At 43.3% G+C, this 16,725-nt stretch overlaps 1 protein-coding gene across 4 annotated transcripts in view; it reads right to left on the reverse strand.

Moving 5' to 3' along the window:
- Positions 1-16,725, reverse strand: part of NCKAP5 (NCK associated protein 5) — a 624,519-nt gene that overhangs the window by 554,183 nt on the left and 53,611 nt on the right. Inside the window, exon 1 of one of the 4 annotated variants that reach the window (XM_073305276.1) lies at positions 6,378-6,476. The exons of the other annotated variants lie outside the window; for them this stretch is intronic. The gene's annotated coding sequence lies outside the window, so the exon portion shown is untranslated. Of the gene's footprint in view, positions 1-6,377; positions 6,477-16,725 lie in introns of those variants that run through there. 4 annotated transcript variants of the gene reach the window in all.

Consider the following 16,725-nt stretch of genomic DNA (forward strand, 5'->3'; position numbering starts at 1 on the left):
AAATTAGAGATACCCATCCTGATATATCCAGTAGCCTAGTGATTACAGAAACAGACGTGCATGTGTCAGACCCAGAGATCAAGTCTCTACTTGGCCTAATTCAAAGGCTTTATCAGAAAGAGACATCTTTCTTAGGAAGCCACTGAAGATAGCAGGCCAAATCCAAAGGAGCTGTGTAATGTGATGCAATTCACAGATAAGTGAATGTGAGTAGGTCTGAAAGAGTGCCAGTTGGTAAAACTTGTTTCGGCAAAAGGAAGATGTGTACAATAAACTAATCAAGCGTTCTTCATAACCACCAAGTCTGGATCTTTCGGACCGATTCTCATTTCTCTTGCATCAGCATCAATCAGGAGTATATTTATGAAAGTCAATGAAGTATGAAACCAGTGAACGATAAGAGTCAGGTCTTGACTCTCCATAGTAAGCAAAATGTGATTGGTCAATGGGCTGTACCAATTAAAGTTTTTGAAGACTGAATTTAGTGCTTGTGAAAGATACCACATAGACGATCCTAATGACAGAAGACCTGTGTTTTTCCCTAGAATAGATGTAACACAGGCAGCATCCTCTCTGCCTCCCTGCCAATCCTGTTCCAGCGAGATTGCCAAAAGGCATTAATTCTCCATGAATCTTCAACCTTTTCTAGCTCTACTGTGGCAGCCAACAAAAATAACGGCTAGTGTTTGTTACAGTGTTGGCTTTGTAATCTCAGTCTAGTTCCTGATGGTCCTATAACAATTTTAGGTCACTATCACCCAGACAGAAATACCTCATTGCCAAACCCCTGAGCAATTCAGTCTTCTGACAAATTTTATCTTTACATCAGTTTGGCAAAAATTGACTATTTTAATGGCACAGTTTTTGCCCACTTCTTTCTAGAGCAGAGGTGGGCAAACTATGGCCCGTGGGACCCTCCTGCCCAGCCCCTGAGCTCCTGGCCCGGGAGGCTCGCCCCCGGTCCCTCCCCCGCTGTTCCCCTCCCCCGTAGCCACGCAGCCATGGGGGCAGCGGGGCTGCGAGCTCCTTCCGCTCTGAGTGGCATGGTAAGGGGGTGGCAGCAGTGCTCGCACGCATGCAGCAGTGAGGGGGTTGGGTAGGTAGGGGGTCCCGGGGGCTAGTCAGGGAGCAGGGGGCGGTTAGGGTCGGGGGGTCCCGGGAGCACTCAGGGGACAGGGAGCAGGGGACAGTTGGATGGGGTGGAGGTTCTGGGGCAGTCAGGAGTCGGGGAACAAGGGGTTGGATAGGGCATGGGAGTCCTGGAGGGCCTGTCAGGGGGCGGGGGTGTGGATAGGTCAGGGAAGTCAGGGCACAAGGAGCAGAGGGGGTTGGATAGAGGGTGGGATACCTGGGCGGGTGGTTTGGAGCAGGGGTTCCCAGGAGAGAGCAGTCAGGAAACAAGGAGCAGGGGGGATTGGATAGGTCGGGAGTTCTGAGGGGGACAGTCAGGGGAAGGGAAGTGGGAGGGGGCGAATAGGGGGCAGGGGCCGGGCTGTTTGGGGGCACAGCCTTCCCTACCCGGCCCTCCAAGTTTCGCACCCCAATGTGGCCCTCAGGCCAAAAAGTTTGCCCACCCATGTTCTAGAGACACAAAAAGAAACATGTCGCTATGCACATTTTTTATGACAAAAATTTAGTGAATCCAAGCAAGGTTTTGCTAGATGAAGTGCCATCTTAGAATCATAGAATATCAGAGTTAGAAGGGACCTCAGGAGGTCATCTAGTCCAACCCCCTGCTCAGAGAAGGACCAATCCCCAATATTTGCCCCAGATCCCTAAATGGCCCCCTCAAGGATTGAACTCACAACCCTTTGAGGCCAATGCTCAAACCACTGAGCTATCCCTCCCCCCATATGACCTGTAAGAGCACAACTTGATTTGGTTTTATCAATAGCAGAGCCCAGGAGAGTGAATGATTATTTACTGGTGAATTCTAACTCATGGACATGAGAAATTATAACCCAGTCTTAATTTATTCATAGTTTTTGAACATCTGATTTCATTCTATGAAGCATGCTGGGAAGTTATAAAATATTATGTGGCCTAAAGGAAAATTTTCAAGATAAAAGTCATATCTTGAAAAATCTTTTCCTCTGCTAACTAATAACACTATAAGGGACGAACCTCACATTGCCTGCTTAGACAAAGTAACAATCCGCTGACTTAAATGAGAATTTTCCATTTTCATGAATAAGGACAGCACAATTTGTTCCTAAATTACTCGAACAATTCTATGACCACGGAGGATGTCATGGTCACCTGCATTTTGCACAGCTGTTACTTTGTCATTTTGACCCTCACAATAGACTAGACTGGAACTTTACAGTAAGTGGCCTCAGGAAATTGTTCCACCCACGGAGCACGCTGTGATGGGTTCAGTCACAGAGACCCCCTTGGGACTGTCACCTGATGTGTTGAGACTTCCTCTAAGCCCATTTTCTCTGCCAGTTTGGGCCTCTAGAACCCTGCCTTGTTGAGACAGACATGCGAGTCTGCTCCAACACAGACCAAGGGTCTGAACCACGCGCCCCAAAGCTGCACACTTAACTGAAAACAGCTTAACAAGTGTTCCTGTCTCCAGCACCCAGACACCCAGCTCCCAATGGGATCCAAACCACAAATAAATCCATTTTACTCTGTATAAAGCTTATACAGGGTAAACTCATAAATTGTCCGCCTTCTGTGACACCAATAGAGAAATATGCACAGCTGTTTACTCCCCCAGGTATTAATTACTTACTCTGGGTTAATTAATAAGCAACAGTGATTTTATCAAGCACAAAAACTAGGATTTAAGTGGTTCCAAGTAATAACAGACAAAACAAAGTAAATCACCAAGCAAAATAAAACAAAGCACACAAGTCTAAGCCTAATACATTAAGAAATTGATTACAGATTAAATCTCATCCTCAGAGATGTTCCAATAAGCTTCTTTCACAGACTGGACTCCTTCCTAATCTGGGCCCAATCCTTTCTTGTTAGCTCCAGCTCAGGTGGTAACTAGGGGATTTTGCATGACTGGAAACTCCTTTGTTCTGTTCCACCCCCTTATATAGCTTTGGCACAAGGTGGGAATCTTTTGTCTCTCTGAGTCCTCACCCCTCCTTCTAAATGGAAAAGCACCAGGTTTAAGATGGATTCCAGTACCAGGTGACATGGTCACATTCCTGTGAGACCCCAAGCCTTCATTCTTCCTGGCCTGACTCACAGGAGGGTTTGCAAGTAAACAGCCATTTACAACAAATTGTCTTAGTTGATGGGAGCCATCAAGATTCCAAACCACCATTAATGGTCCACACGTTGCATAATTACAATAGGACCTCAGAGTTATATTTCATATTTCTAGTTTCAGATACAAGAATGATACATTTATACAACTAGGATGACCACACTCAGTAAATTACAAGCTTTGTAATGATACCCTACAAGATACCTTCTGCATGAAGCATATTCCAGTTACATTATATTCATATTCATTACCATATTTTCATAAAATCATATGGAATGCAATGTCACACATGCATCTAACAACCTGTGATTCTGAGTCATAATCCCCAGACTCTGAGGAAGATGATAGCTGCTTTGCCCCTTTTTGTGGAGAAACTTATTCTCCACTGTGTACCTAGCCAGCAAGTAAGAAGAGGCAGAACAAGGGCTTCTCCCACTTCCTGCCCACTTCCCATCTACTTGCTCACAGTGCAGAGGGTTGAGTGAATAGCCCCTATTGAAACCCCATAGCTAAAGTCACAATTTGAAGGGCTCAGAAGGGGAGAAAGGTCTGGGTAATCTCATCCAATGGCACCAGAGAAAGAACTCAGCTTCTCCAGCTTCAAAGGACAAGCCCCTACCACTTTTGGGCTGCTACACCTTACAGCCTGTAACACACAGTTGAATAGTTCTCATTCCAACCCCTAGACGGCACTGGACACTTTATTACAGGCCAGATTCTGCCATCCTTACTCACATTTCATAGTAATTTACTCCACAAGTACATTCATTCATTTCAGTGGACCACTTGAGGGGTAAATTATCACTCAGTTGCCCCATTCTCCATTATTTCCAATATGTGCTCAGTCATAGCCAACAGTGGCAGCCACAGGGAGTCAGCTGTGACTCCTTGATTCCTGACTATTTGGCCCTAGCAGAAGTTAGAGCAGAAGAGGTCTAATCTTGCTTTTGCCAAGCTTATACCACCAAGGGATCAGTCAGAGTAGAACCTGGCTCCACCTCCCACACCTCTGACACTCATTGGTGGTAGAAATATAGCTTGCTAGCATAGGAGGCAGCTAACTGATCTTCTCCAGCTATACACCAGCAGGGATTCCCTCTAAACAGTGAAAATTCTCCAGTGGCATTCTTCAGCTGCTTTAAAAATTTACTTTGTGCTTCTTATGCAGTGTAAATTGAATTTAGTTGACTGGAAAATCTGGCCCCATGTGAACAAGAGTGGCACAACCTGGTTCGTCCTTATTAAAGATGAAAAAATGTTAAAAATTGATGGGTGTGATTTTGGAGACATGTTGAACACAGTTGTTTGTATCAATTTTTTTAATATATGCTTAGATGATAGAATGACAGGGCAATCAATGAAAATAGGGAAAAATTCTTTTCACATTCGTCCAACTTCAGTTTAGTTTATGGTCAAGAAAATTGCAGTGAAGAAATTAAGGGGTAGATTGTGTCTTGGACTATGCACACACAGACAAGAGAGGGAAGGGGGCCAGGAAGAACACCCCACTCCCTCACAGGAGTAAATGTAGCCATTCACCTGTATTCTCCCTCCCCAGAGCAGCTGAGGCAGGACTGAGGCAGGGTAAGGAGTTAACTCTACCCACTTACTCAGTGGCCCAAACCATAAAAATGATCAAATGCAGGTTGGGGAAGGTAGTAATTTACTGCTGGCATCACTACCAACCCAGATTAAGCAGGGGGAGACTTGCATCTCAGGTGTCTCTTTGAGTCACATTTTCTCTTGGACCTATTTTTAGAAAGATACTGTTTTAGTCTGTGCTTAAAGTCTGTGCCCTAAGTTTTGCAACAAACTCAACACCACCACAATCAAAAAATGTTTTTGCATAAACACACACAAAATCACAGGAAAAAATACAATATTTTAGAAGTAAATACAGGACGATTAGAAAATAGAGTTGTTCATCTTTGTGATTCAGGAGAGGATGGGATAATCTTATGATGGAAAAGCTCATGAATGATCTGAGATGCAGATTTGGTCTCTATATGATAGTCTTACAAGTCTAGATATCATTTCTAGAATATGAAAAAGATAAGAAGAGAAAGAGACATCTGGAATGTAAAGAAGTTTTATTTTATTATAAAATATTGATATGTTTAGCCACTCTTCAAGCAATATATGGAATTAATAAGAATTGTTCAGTTTCTGCTCCTGTATCAGCTTTTATTTTTAAAAAAATCTTACCTCTGCAATATAGTTTGCAGCAATTATTATTCCCTTGTAACTGCTTGAAGTCTGCAACATTAAAACAAAAACAGAAACCCAACAGTACCCGGGTCAGTGCCTCCAAAGCACCACCTCATGGCCTGGAGATACCTTGCAGTATCCCTGCCTCAGTTTCCTTCTCTTTAGGGTTTCTTGGGAATTTCACAAAGGTTTCCTGCCAGCCAACAATGCTCCTATTTGGGCTGGTTTATTATAATAAACAGTTCCAAAATAAAGTCCTTCAAGTTCAAAATTCAGTTATTTATCCTTCATCAAGCCTTGCTCAGACTCTTGAAAGTCTTTCAAGCCTCTCCCGTGTCCTCCTGCCCAGAGCACTTTGCTGCTTTAGCAGGCCACTCCTAGCCCTACCTAGTTGGAGTCTGTGACAGGTTGGGTCACAGAAACCCCCTTGGGACTGCCACCTGATGTGCTGAGACTACCTCTGAGCCTGTTTTCCCTGGCTGCTTGGGACTTCAGTACCGTGCCTTGGTGAGCCAGACACACTAGCCTGCTGCAAACACAGATCCAGGTCTGGACCATATCCCCCAAAAGGTGCAGGCTAAACTGAAAATGGCTTAGAAAGTACTCCTGTCTCTAGCACCCAGATACCCAGTTCCCAATGGGGTCCAAACCCCAAATAAATCTGTTTTACTCTGTATAAAGCTTATACAGGGTAAACTCATAAATTGTTCACCCTCTATAACACTGATAGAGAGATATGCACAGCTGTTTGCTCCCCTAGGAATTAAATTACTTGCTCTGGGTTAATTAATAAGTAAAAAGTGATTTTATTAAATATAAAAAGTAGGATTTAAGTGGTTCCAAATAATAACAGAACAAAGTAAGTTGCCAAGCAAAATAAAACAAAAACACACAAGTCTAAGCCTAATAGAGTAGGAAATTAAATGCAGGTAAATCTCACCCTCAGAGATGTTCCAATAAGCTTCTTTCAAGACAAGACTCCTTCCTAGTCTGGGTCCAGCAATCACTCGCACCCCCATAGTTACTGTCCTTTGTTCCAGTTTCTTTCAGGCATCTCTTTTGGGTGGAGAGGCTATCTTCTGAGCCAGCTAAAGACAAAATGAATGGGTTTCCAGGGCCTTTTATATTCTCTCTTTTGTGGGAGGAAACCCCTTTGTTCTCCTATGCAAAATCACAGTAACAAGATGGAGTCTGTAGCCACCTGGGCAAGTCACATGTCTATGAACGATTCAGCTTTTTGCAGGCTGACACCATTGTTTACATGTTAGTTTGAATGTTCCCAGGAAAGCTCAGATGTGGACTAGCGTCTCCCAAAGTCCATTGCTAGTTAAGCACTCCCAATTACTTGAATAACCCCTTCACACTATGTTGACCAAATCTGCCTTATGTGCTTCCTACAGCAAACACTTTAAATACAAGCATAGAGCCAACGCTCATAACTTCAGATATAAAAATGATACATGCATATAAATAGGATGAATATATTCAGTAGATCATAACCTTTCCAAAGATGTGTTACATGGCATATCTAGCATAAAACATATTCCAGTTATATCATATTTACACTCATAAGCATATTTCTATAAAGCATTATGGGGTGCCCTTTACCAAATCACATTACCAATCAATCTTTTAGGTGAGATGTGGGCACTTGCCCAGAGAACCCAAGAAGTGACTCAGATCCACCTACTTTTGATACAAATCTGAAATGCACAATAGTTTCAAAAGCAAATGTACACTCCAATGTATTTATAACATTTATCTATTAATCAAATTAAAAGGTTTGAGAGGCTGGAGTAGAGGAAGAAGGGAATCATCATATCTTACATGATGCAATAATTCCTCTGAATTTAGGATGGAATCCTGGCCCAATCAACATCAAGGTCAAAACTCCCATCAACAGGGCCAGGATGTTACCCTTAGAAACCAAAATACTGCTGATTGCGTTCACTGGGCTTTTGTACAGCAATAAAAATGATTAAGGCTCTGGCTTATGTGGAGAAAGGTTAACAAAACTGTACATCATTGTTTTAAACAATTACGAGAGGAGGACGGGATGGGAGAGCATAACTATCTACACATATTTGAGAGAGGTATACAAACATCAAAGACAATGAGGAATTGATTAGGGTTCGTACACTGAGATTAAACAGAAAAAAAAGGGGGGGAAAGACACTGAGTAGTTGGAGAAAACTACCTATAGTGAAATCCAGTATAGACTATGGTATCATCTTCCAAGGAAATTGGTCAAATGCTTGTGATACTAAAAACGAGACAGGATAAGAGACAATTAAATATACTATCGGGAACAATGTTACAGTGACAGGGTGGATGACAGAGCCTGATAGGATTTTTCCATTTCTTTCTTCTATGATTCTCTTTTTCTACGTTGTACTGGCTGATCTATATTACAGTGAGAGCTTAGCTTTGGAAAAATATAAATAACAGCCCCTCCCTTTCCCTCCAGCAGTCAGCTGCTGCCAGTGCCTTACTTCAACTTCTCTGTGAGAGCACTGGCTGTCACAGACTGACTTCCATTCTTGCCATCTGCCAGAAACTTAATAAAAATGTAAATTTTAAAACGCTCATGAAACTCCTAGTTAGAGGCTGATAACTCTTCCTTGTTTATGTCATCCTACTGATCCCTTTCACGAGTCTGCACTCAGTTATTTCAAATGACACAAAACAGACATGTAGACTATATGGCAGACTACCATTAACAATAACACTAAGGTAATGGAGAGAGAGGGGACAGAGGTAAACAAAGATTAAGTTTTTATTTATTTTAAATTTCAAAGGTCACTCACCCACTGATGTTTGAGGGACATTTGTATGTCTTGTGGTGGTGGGCATATTAGCATGAGATAATGCAGTCTCTCTTTAGTGTGGAAGCAGTGGCTGCCAGTCTGATGTGACTGTTTTCCAAGGTGATTTTTCAGGGGTAGAACTACACCCTACAACACACGATCAGGAAAACAACAACATACACAAATCTACATGAAGTATAATGGTAATCTTCTTTTTCTTAGGAAGGTGGAAAGGGAAAAGTGTGCTATCAGCATGAAAGTCAAAAACTCCTTGGACTTGATCACACTAACTGTTGAAGCCACTCGCCCGTAACTGACCAGATGATCAGGACCCCAAGTTCTTATCCCAGCTCTGACAAACTAAATGTGTTACCTAGGGCAAGTCACTTATTTTTCCCTGCCTCAGTTTCCTTTCCTGTACTGTGAGGATAATAATACATCTCATATAGGGTGGTTTAAGGATTAGTTCATTTTTGTCAGTGGCTTTGATGAAATATGCTCTGCAAATGCTGTTACTACATCATAGATTCCAAGGCCAGAAGTGACTTTTTGTGATCATCTAGACTGACCTCCGGTATAACACAGGCCATAGGACTTCTACAAAATAAGGTATTGTTATTCTTATCTAGCCACCATTTGGCTTCCCCACTGTCTTTTTTCCCAGCTATAGGTATGATTCTGGAAAGGGTAGGGGACAATTTCCTGGTGCAAGTGCTGGAGGAACCAACTAGGGGCAGAACTCTTCTTGACCTGCTGCTCACAAACCGGGAAGAATTAGTAGGGGAAGCTAAAGTGGATGGGAACCTGGGAGGCAGTGACCACGAGATGGTTGAGTACAGGATCCTGACACAGGGAAGAAAGGAGAGCAGCAGAATACGGACCCTGGACTTCAGAAAAGCAGACTTTGACTCCCTCAGGGAACTGATGGGCAGGATCCCCTGGGAGAATAACGAGGGGGAAAGGAGTCCAGGAGAGCTGGCTGTATTTTAAAGAATCTTTATTGAGGTTACAGGAACAAACCACCCCAATACGCAGAAAGAATAGTAAATATGGCAGGCGACCAGCTTAGCTTAACAGTGAAATCCTTGCTTATCTTAAACACAAAAAAGAAGCTTACAAGAAGTGGAAGATTGGACAAATGACCAGGGAAGAGTATGAAAATATTGCTCGGGGATGCAGGAGTGAAATCAGGAAGGCCAAATCACACCTAGAGTTGCAGCTAGCAAGAGATGTTAAGAGTAACAAGAAGGGTTTCTTCAGGTATGTTAGCAACAAGAAGAAAGTCAAGGAAAGTGTGGGCCCCTTACTGAATGATGGAGGCAACCTAGTGATAGAGGATGTGGAAAAAGCTAATGTACTCGATGCTTTTTTTGCCTCTATCTTCACGAACAAGGTCAGCTCCCAGAGTACTGCAGGGAGCAACATAGCATGGGGAGAAGGCAACCAGTCCTCTGTGGAGAAAGAAGTGGTTCGGGACTATTTAGAAAAGCTGGATGTGCACATGTCCATGGGGCCGGATGCGTTGCATCCAAGAGTACTAAAGGAGTTGGTGGATGTGATTGCAGAGCCATTGGCCATTATCTTTGAAAACTCATGGCAAACCGGGGAAGTCGCAGATGACTGGAAAAAGGCTAATGTAGTGCCCATCTTTAAAAAAGGGAAGGAGGAGGATCCTGGGAACTACAGACCAATCAGCCTCACCTCAGTCCCTGGAAAAATCATGGAGCAGGTCCTCAAGGAATCAATTCTGAAGCACTTAGAGGAGAGGAAAGTGATCAGGAACAGTCAGCATGGATTCACCAAGGGCAAGTCATGCCTGACTAATCTAATTGCCTTCTATGACAAGATAACTGGCTCTGTGGATGAGGGGAAAGCGGTGGACGTGTTGTTCCTTGACTTTAGCAAAGCTTTTGACATGGTCTCCCACAGTATTCTTGCCAGCAAGTTAAAGAAGTATGGGCTGGATGAATGGACTATAAGGTGGATAGAAAGTTGCTAGATTGTCGGGCTCAACGGGTAGTGATCAATGGCTCCATGTCTAGTTGGCAGCCGGTATCAAGTGGAGTGCCCCAAGGGTCAGTCCTCGGGCCGGTTTTGTTCAATATCTTCATAAATGATCTGGAGGATGGTGTGGATTGCACCCTCAGCAAGTTTGCAGATGACACTAAACTGGGCGGAGAGGTAGATACACTGGAGGGTAGGGATACAATTCAGAGGGACCTAGACAAATTAGAGGATTGGGCCAAAAGAAATCTGATGAGGTTCAACAAGGACAAGTGCAGAGTCCTGCACTTAGGACGGAAGAACCCCATGCACAGCTACAGACTAGGGACTGAATGGCTTGGCAGCAGCTCTGCAGAAAAGGACCTCAGGGTTACAGTGGACAAGAAGCTGGATATGAGTCAACACTGTGCCCTTGTTGCCAAGAAGGCCAATGGCATTTTGGATGTATACGTAGGGACATTGCCAGCAGATCGAGGGACGTGATTGTTCCCCTCTATTCAACATTGGTGAGGCCTCATCTGGAGTACTGTGTCCAGTTTTGGGCCCCACACTACAAGAAGGATGTGGATAAATTGGAGAGAGTCCAGCGAAGGGCAACAAAAATGATTAGGGGTCTGGAACACGTGACTTATGAGGAGAGGCTGAGGGAACTGGGATTGTTTAGTCTGTGGAAGAGAAGAATGAGGGGGGATTTGGTAGCTGTTTTCAACTACCTGAAAGGGGGTTCCAAAGAGGATGGATCTAGATTGTTCTCAGTGGTAGCTGATGACAGAACAAGGAGTAATGGTCTCAAGTTGCAGTGGGGGAGTTTAGGTTGGATATTAGGAAAAACTTTTTCACTAGGAGGGTGGTGAAACACTGGAATGCGTTACCTAGGGAGGTGGTGGAATCTCCTTCCTTAGATATTTTTAAGGTCAGGCTTGACAAAGCCCTGGCTGGGATGATTTAGTTGGGGATTGGTCCTGCTTTGAGCAGGGGGTTGGACTAGATGACCTCCTGAGGTCCCTTCCAACCCTGATATTCTACTATGATTCTGCCTCCAGATTTCATACAAAGTAGATAGCAGGCCAAACTCAACCCTAATTTATACCTATGCCATTCCACTGAAGTAAATGAGGTTGCATGGATGTAACTGGGAACAGAAATTGACCCAATACATAGTGTACATAAAGACTCTTCTAGATTTTCCACTCAAGGAAAATTTCACATACAAATAATATGGCACAATAAAGAGCACTTGCTCATCATTATTTTAAATGGTTGGTTATAGGATCTCTCAGTAACAAAAGATACAACCAAACGGTTAGATTATGACTTGGACAACACAGCCATGCAAGGGAGCAAGAATCCTCCCGTGTCCCATATGTAGGCAACTTAGACCTTGAGTCTGAGCACACAAAAATAAGCAGAGCTACTTGCCTGCTTACTCCCCTCCCAAAGCAGGTGGGTGGAGCATGGGGCAGGACCTTGGCTCCACACTATTCACTGGCCAGAGTAGCTGAGCCAGTAGGGGACAGAGAGACTGTAGTAACTTACTAGTAGTATGGACCAGCTGTAAAATTCCTTTTCCTCCCCTCTCCCCCGCACACACCCAAGAGAGCAAGGAGGAAGCTAGGGAGGAATTGTGACCCAAAGGTGTGTCTGAGTCACAATGCTTCCCATGGCTACCCCTGGAGCAGTACAGCTTATGCACTATACCTTGCCGAGGGCTGTGCCTAAAGTCAGAATCTAGCCCACAAATTTTCAGTACTGGCTGGTTAAAGCTGGGTTTTTTTGTGACGATGGAGAAGAAACACAATTCACTTGATTAAAGACTGGTAAATGGAACTGAGGAAATTGTTTCCCATAAACATCATGATGTTAGATACACAACCAATAAAAACATGACAGAATTTGAGCTTTGGGTGAACTTAGTTTAATATAAGAGAACTGTAAGGATTCTTGAGTGGAATGACAAGGAGAATGGCCAGACTGAGACTTTTCATGGTGTTCTATTGTTGTTTTTCCTTGTCCAGTCCATTTTGCATTTTCCTTTGCTTGTGCAGTTTTAGGACATAGTTATGAAACATCTTGGAACAGAATGATTCCGAACATTCAAAACGGTGACTTAAGGGAGTTAGTGATTTAAGCTGATCTTTTAATATGTCATAATTTATAAATGTTCCACAGATATGAAATTTAGGACTTCTAGCACCAGAGTAATAGGGGGAATTGGAAGGCTCGGAGTATTGGTAATTGAAATTTTAGCCTTTCACCTCTGGATCATGGTTTCAAATTCACACCAGGATGATAGTGAATGAAAGTGATTACCATCATCTGGCTGCTCAGTGACCTATAGGAAACACTATAAGTTGGTAGTGGACAGGTGTCTGGGGAATTAAAATACTCTGCACAAGCACAGTTGGCACGCTACAATTTTTTTTAACTCATCTAAACCTCCAGTTTATAAATGGAAAGTATTCAGAAGTAATGAGATTTCAGATGTAAGAACTGGAAGGATACAGTACTCTTAGTAAATCCATAAACAACATACCCCGGTTTGTAAAGCACTTTGAGATCCCCAGACAAATGGTATTGTACATTGCCAAGGCAAAGTATTATAGTCCAGATCAATACAAATATGTTCAGAGCAGTATTTGATAAAACCTACACTGATGTGGGCCATATTAGGCGAGTTCAGTGTCAAGATTACAGCAAATGTTATGAACTAGACTCCACAGATACTGTAAGATATTCCAGAATAATAGGAGGTGTCTCACTAGAGTAAAGTTGCAGGAACAGTACAAAACTGGCATTATAAAGTCTAAATTTCCAGATGGGCTAGGACTAGTGACCATGAATGGGGGAGGCAACCTAGTGACAAATGATGTAGAAAAAGCTGAAGTACTCAATGCTTTTTTTGCCTCAGTCTTCACAGACAAGGTCCCAGACTGCTGCACTGGGCAGCACAGTATGGGGCAGAGGCAAGCAGCCCTCAGTGGTGAAAGAACATGTTAAGGACTATTTAGAAAAGCTGGACATACACAAGTCCATGGGGCAGGATGAAACGTATCTGAGGGTGGTGAGGGAGTTGGCTGATGTGATTGCAGAGCCATTGGCCATTATCTTTGAAAACTCATGGTGATCGAGGGAAGGTCCTGGATGATTGGAAAAAGGCAATTATAGTGTCCATCTTTAAAAAAGGGAAGAAGGAGAATCCAGAGAACTACAGATTGGTCAGCCTCATCTCAGTTCCCAGAATAATCATGGAGCAGGTCCTCAATGAATCCATTTTGAAGCACTTAGAGGAGAGGAAGGTGGTCACGAACAGTCAGCATGGATTCACCAAGGGCAAGTCATGCCTGACCAACCTGATTGCTTTCTATGATGAGATAACTGGCTCTATGGATATGGGGAAAGTGGCAGACATGATATACCTTGACTTTAGCAAAGCTTTTGATATGGTCTCCCACAGTATTTTTGCCAGCAAGTTAAAGAAGTATGAATTGGATGAATGGACTGTAAGGTGGATAGAAAGCTGGCTAGATCGTCGGGCTCAACAGGTAGTGATCAACGGCTCAATGTCTAGTTGGCAGCTGGCATCAAGTGGAGTGCCCCACAGGTCGGTCCTGGGGCTGGCTTTGTTCAACACTTCATTAATGATCTGGATGACGGGATGGATTCCACCCTCAGCAAGGTCGCGGATGACACTAAGCTGGGGGGAGAGGTAGATACGCTGGAGGGTAGGGATAAGATACAGAAGGACCTAGACAAATTGGAGGATTTGGCCAAAAGAAAGCTGATGAGGTTCAACAAGGACAAGTGCAGAGTCCTGACTTAGGACGGAACAATCCCATGCACCGCTACAGGCTGGGGGCCTACTGGCTAAGCAGCAGTTCTGCATAAAAGGAACTGAGGATTACAGTGGACAAGAAGCTGGATATGAGTCAACAGTGTGCCCTTGCTGCCAAGAAGGCTAACGGCATATTGGGCTGCATTAGTAGGATTGTTGCCAGCAGATAGAGGGAAGTGATTATTCCCCTCTATTTGTCACTGGTAAGGCCGCATCTGGAGTATTGCATAAAATAGTATGTACTGTTCATGGTTCTGCTATAGCATGAGGGAAGCCCCAGGTGGTGGAATTAATGCTGGACACTAGCTCAACAGTTTCAATACGACCTGAATTGATTTATTTGCAATATTTTGGACATGTGCCACATGTTGAACCAAGCTTATGTTTAGTGTGGAACTTGATGAATCACATTCCTGTACTCTTTTGATACATACTCTGTACCAGTGAAATTCTATATCATCCATGGGGTACTCCTATTGTAGGCAGATTTGTTTGCTGCACTAAACGTGCATGGATAGTCAATGAGCGTTGCTTCTGCCCCACCTGACACCACTAAAACCACAAACTCCAGCCTCTGCTCTTAACAAGGATAGTTCAGAGGAGGCCCTTGGCTGTATATTTGGATTTGTTCACAAAATTACACTTCGACCTAATATGACACCTGTGCAACAGAAGTTGTACCATCTACCATTCTCAGCCCGGGATGCTGTATCACAAGAGCTTAAAAAATTAGTACAGAATTGTATTATTGAAGACCCTGCATCATCTGAATGATGGCCTGGCGTGACAAAGCCCTGGCTGGGATGATTTAGTTGGGGTTGGTCCTGCTTTGAGCAGGGGGTTGGACTAGATGACCTCCTGAGGTCTCTTCCAACCCTAATCTTGTGTGATTCTATGAATAGTTCTGTTAGTGGTGACAAAGGAAAAGGCTGGAAGTATTCATCTTTGTGTAGACTTAAAGAATCCTACTAAAGCCATTGTGACTGACAGCCATCCGCTCTCACAAACAGAAGTGTTCGTGCAACTTCATGGCACAAAGATCTTTTCTACTCTTGATCTACAGAGTGCATATCACCAAGTTATAAGACAGGAGGACAGCAGAGATCTCACAACATTTAATTCTATATGCTGAATTATTCTGCTTTACACCTTTACCATACTGACTTGTATCAGCACCCAGCACTTTCCAAAGAATGTTTTCATTGATTCTAAAGAACCAGCCTGGAGTCCACAGTTATTTGGATGATATTATTGTATTCAGGAAGACTCCTGAGGAACATGAAAAATATCTCCTGAATCAGCAGGGCTGAAACAGAATTTGGCCAAATGCCACTTCAGAGAGGCTGACTTGTTATTTCTGGGGCATATAATTTTGCAAACTGGACTGAAATCTGACCTGAACCATGTCATGGCAGTTACAAAAGCACCACGTCAGAGAGGCTCACAGAGCTCATGTGCTCTCCTAGGTCTTATGACATGATATATCAAATTTATTCCAAACTATGCTTCAGTCATAGAACTGTTACAAACACTACTCCGGGGAACCTCAAGTTAGTTTCAAAGCAGTGAAGATTTGATTAAACAGCCCAGCACTTGCATGGTTACCCACAACTGTGATGATGGATGCCTCAGACTGTGGACTCGGGACAATTCTTACATAAATCCATGATGACAACATCAAGAAGACAGTTGCATTTCCTTTGAGAACACTTACAGAAGCTGAGAGAAAGCATTCAGCTGTTGAAAAGGAGGCATTTACTTGCATATGCGCTACAGAAAAATGGAGAACTTACCTTTGGAGCCGTACTTTCACATTGCCTACAGATCACAGCTCTTTGATGACACTATTAACACCTAAAAGATGTAAATGAGCAGGAAGCTGAATTGCTAGATGGTCAGCGAGACTCCTGTCTTTCACATATGACACAGACTGGCTGGGAATTAAAAATGTGATGGCTGATTGCTTGTGCCACGTGCCCTTGCCTTCATCTGACATCCAGATTCGGGACGATGAAGAAGTAGTTGCACCTACAACAGGTACTCTCACAGCCATAACAATTCAAATCTACTTGTTTAGCATGCCCAATTCAACAAAAATTGCAGGAACTGCTGATGACAAAATGGTTACAAAATTCCAAATGCCTTGATCCATCTTTGCTATCTTGCTTTAGAGCATGCAACAAACTTTCTCTTCAAGATGGATGCATGATACAAGGTACTTTCCAGCTGGTTGTGCCAGGTGAACTGCAGCCAAAATTCATACACCTGGCACATGACACATCATCTTTAATTCAGTAAAGCAGCACCTACGTATTGGTGTCTGAGAATGGATGCTCAAGCTGAAGCACGTACAAAAACATGCATTACTTGCCAATTACATGACAAGATGGTGGTCATGCATGTGCCCCCATTACAATCTGTTCCTCTTCTAGATTCAGTGAGGGAAAAGGTTGCCATCAGACAATGCACCAACTGATTGATGCTATGTCACCTATATCAACTACTTCAGTAAATGGCTAGAAGTGGCATTTATGTCACAAGTCACCTCTGCCACAGTGATCAAGTTCTTGTCAAGTTCTTCCCTTTAGCAAGAAAGGGAACCTGAAAGAATTAGTATTGGATGACAGAATGCAATTTGCCTCACT

Source organism: Lepidochelys kempii, chromosome 11 (genome assembly GCF_965140265.1).
Source record: "Lepidochelys kempii isolate rLepKem1 chromosome 11, rLepKem1.hap2, whole genome shotgun sequence".
Lineage (NCBI taxonomy): Eukaryota > Metazoa > Chordata > Testudines > Cheloniidae > Lepidochelys > Lepidochelys kempii.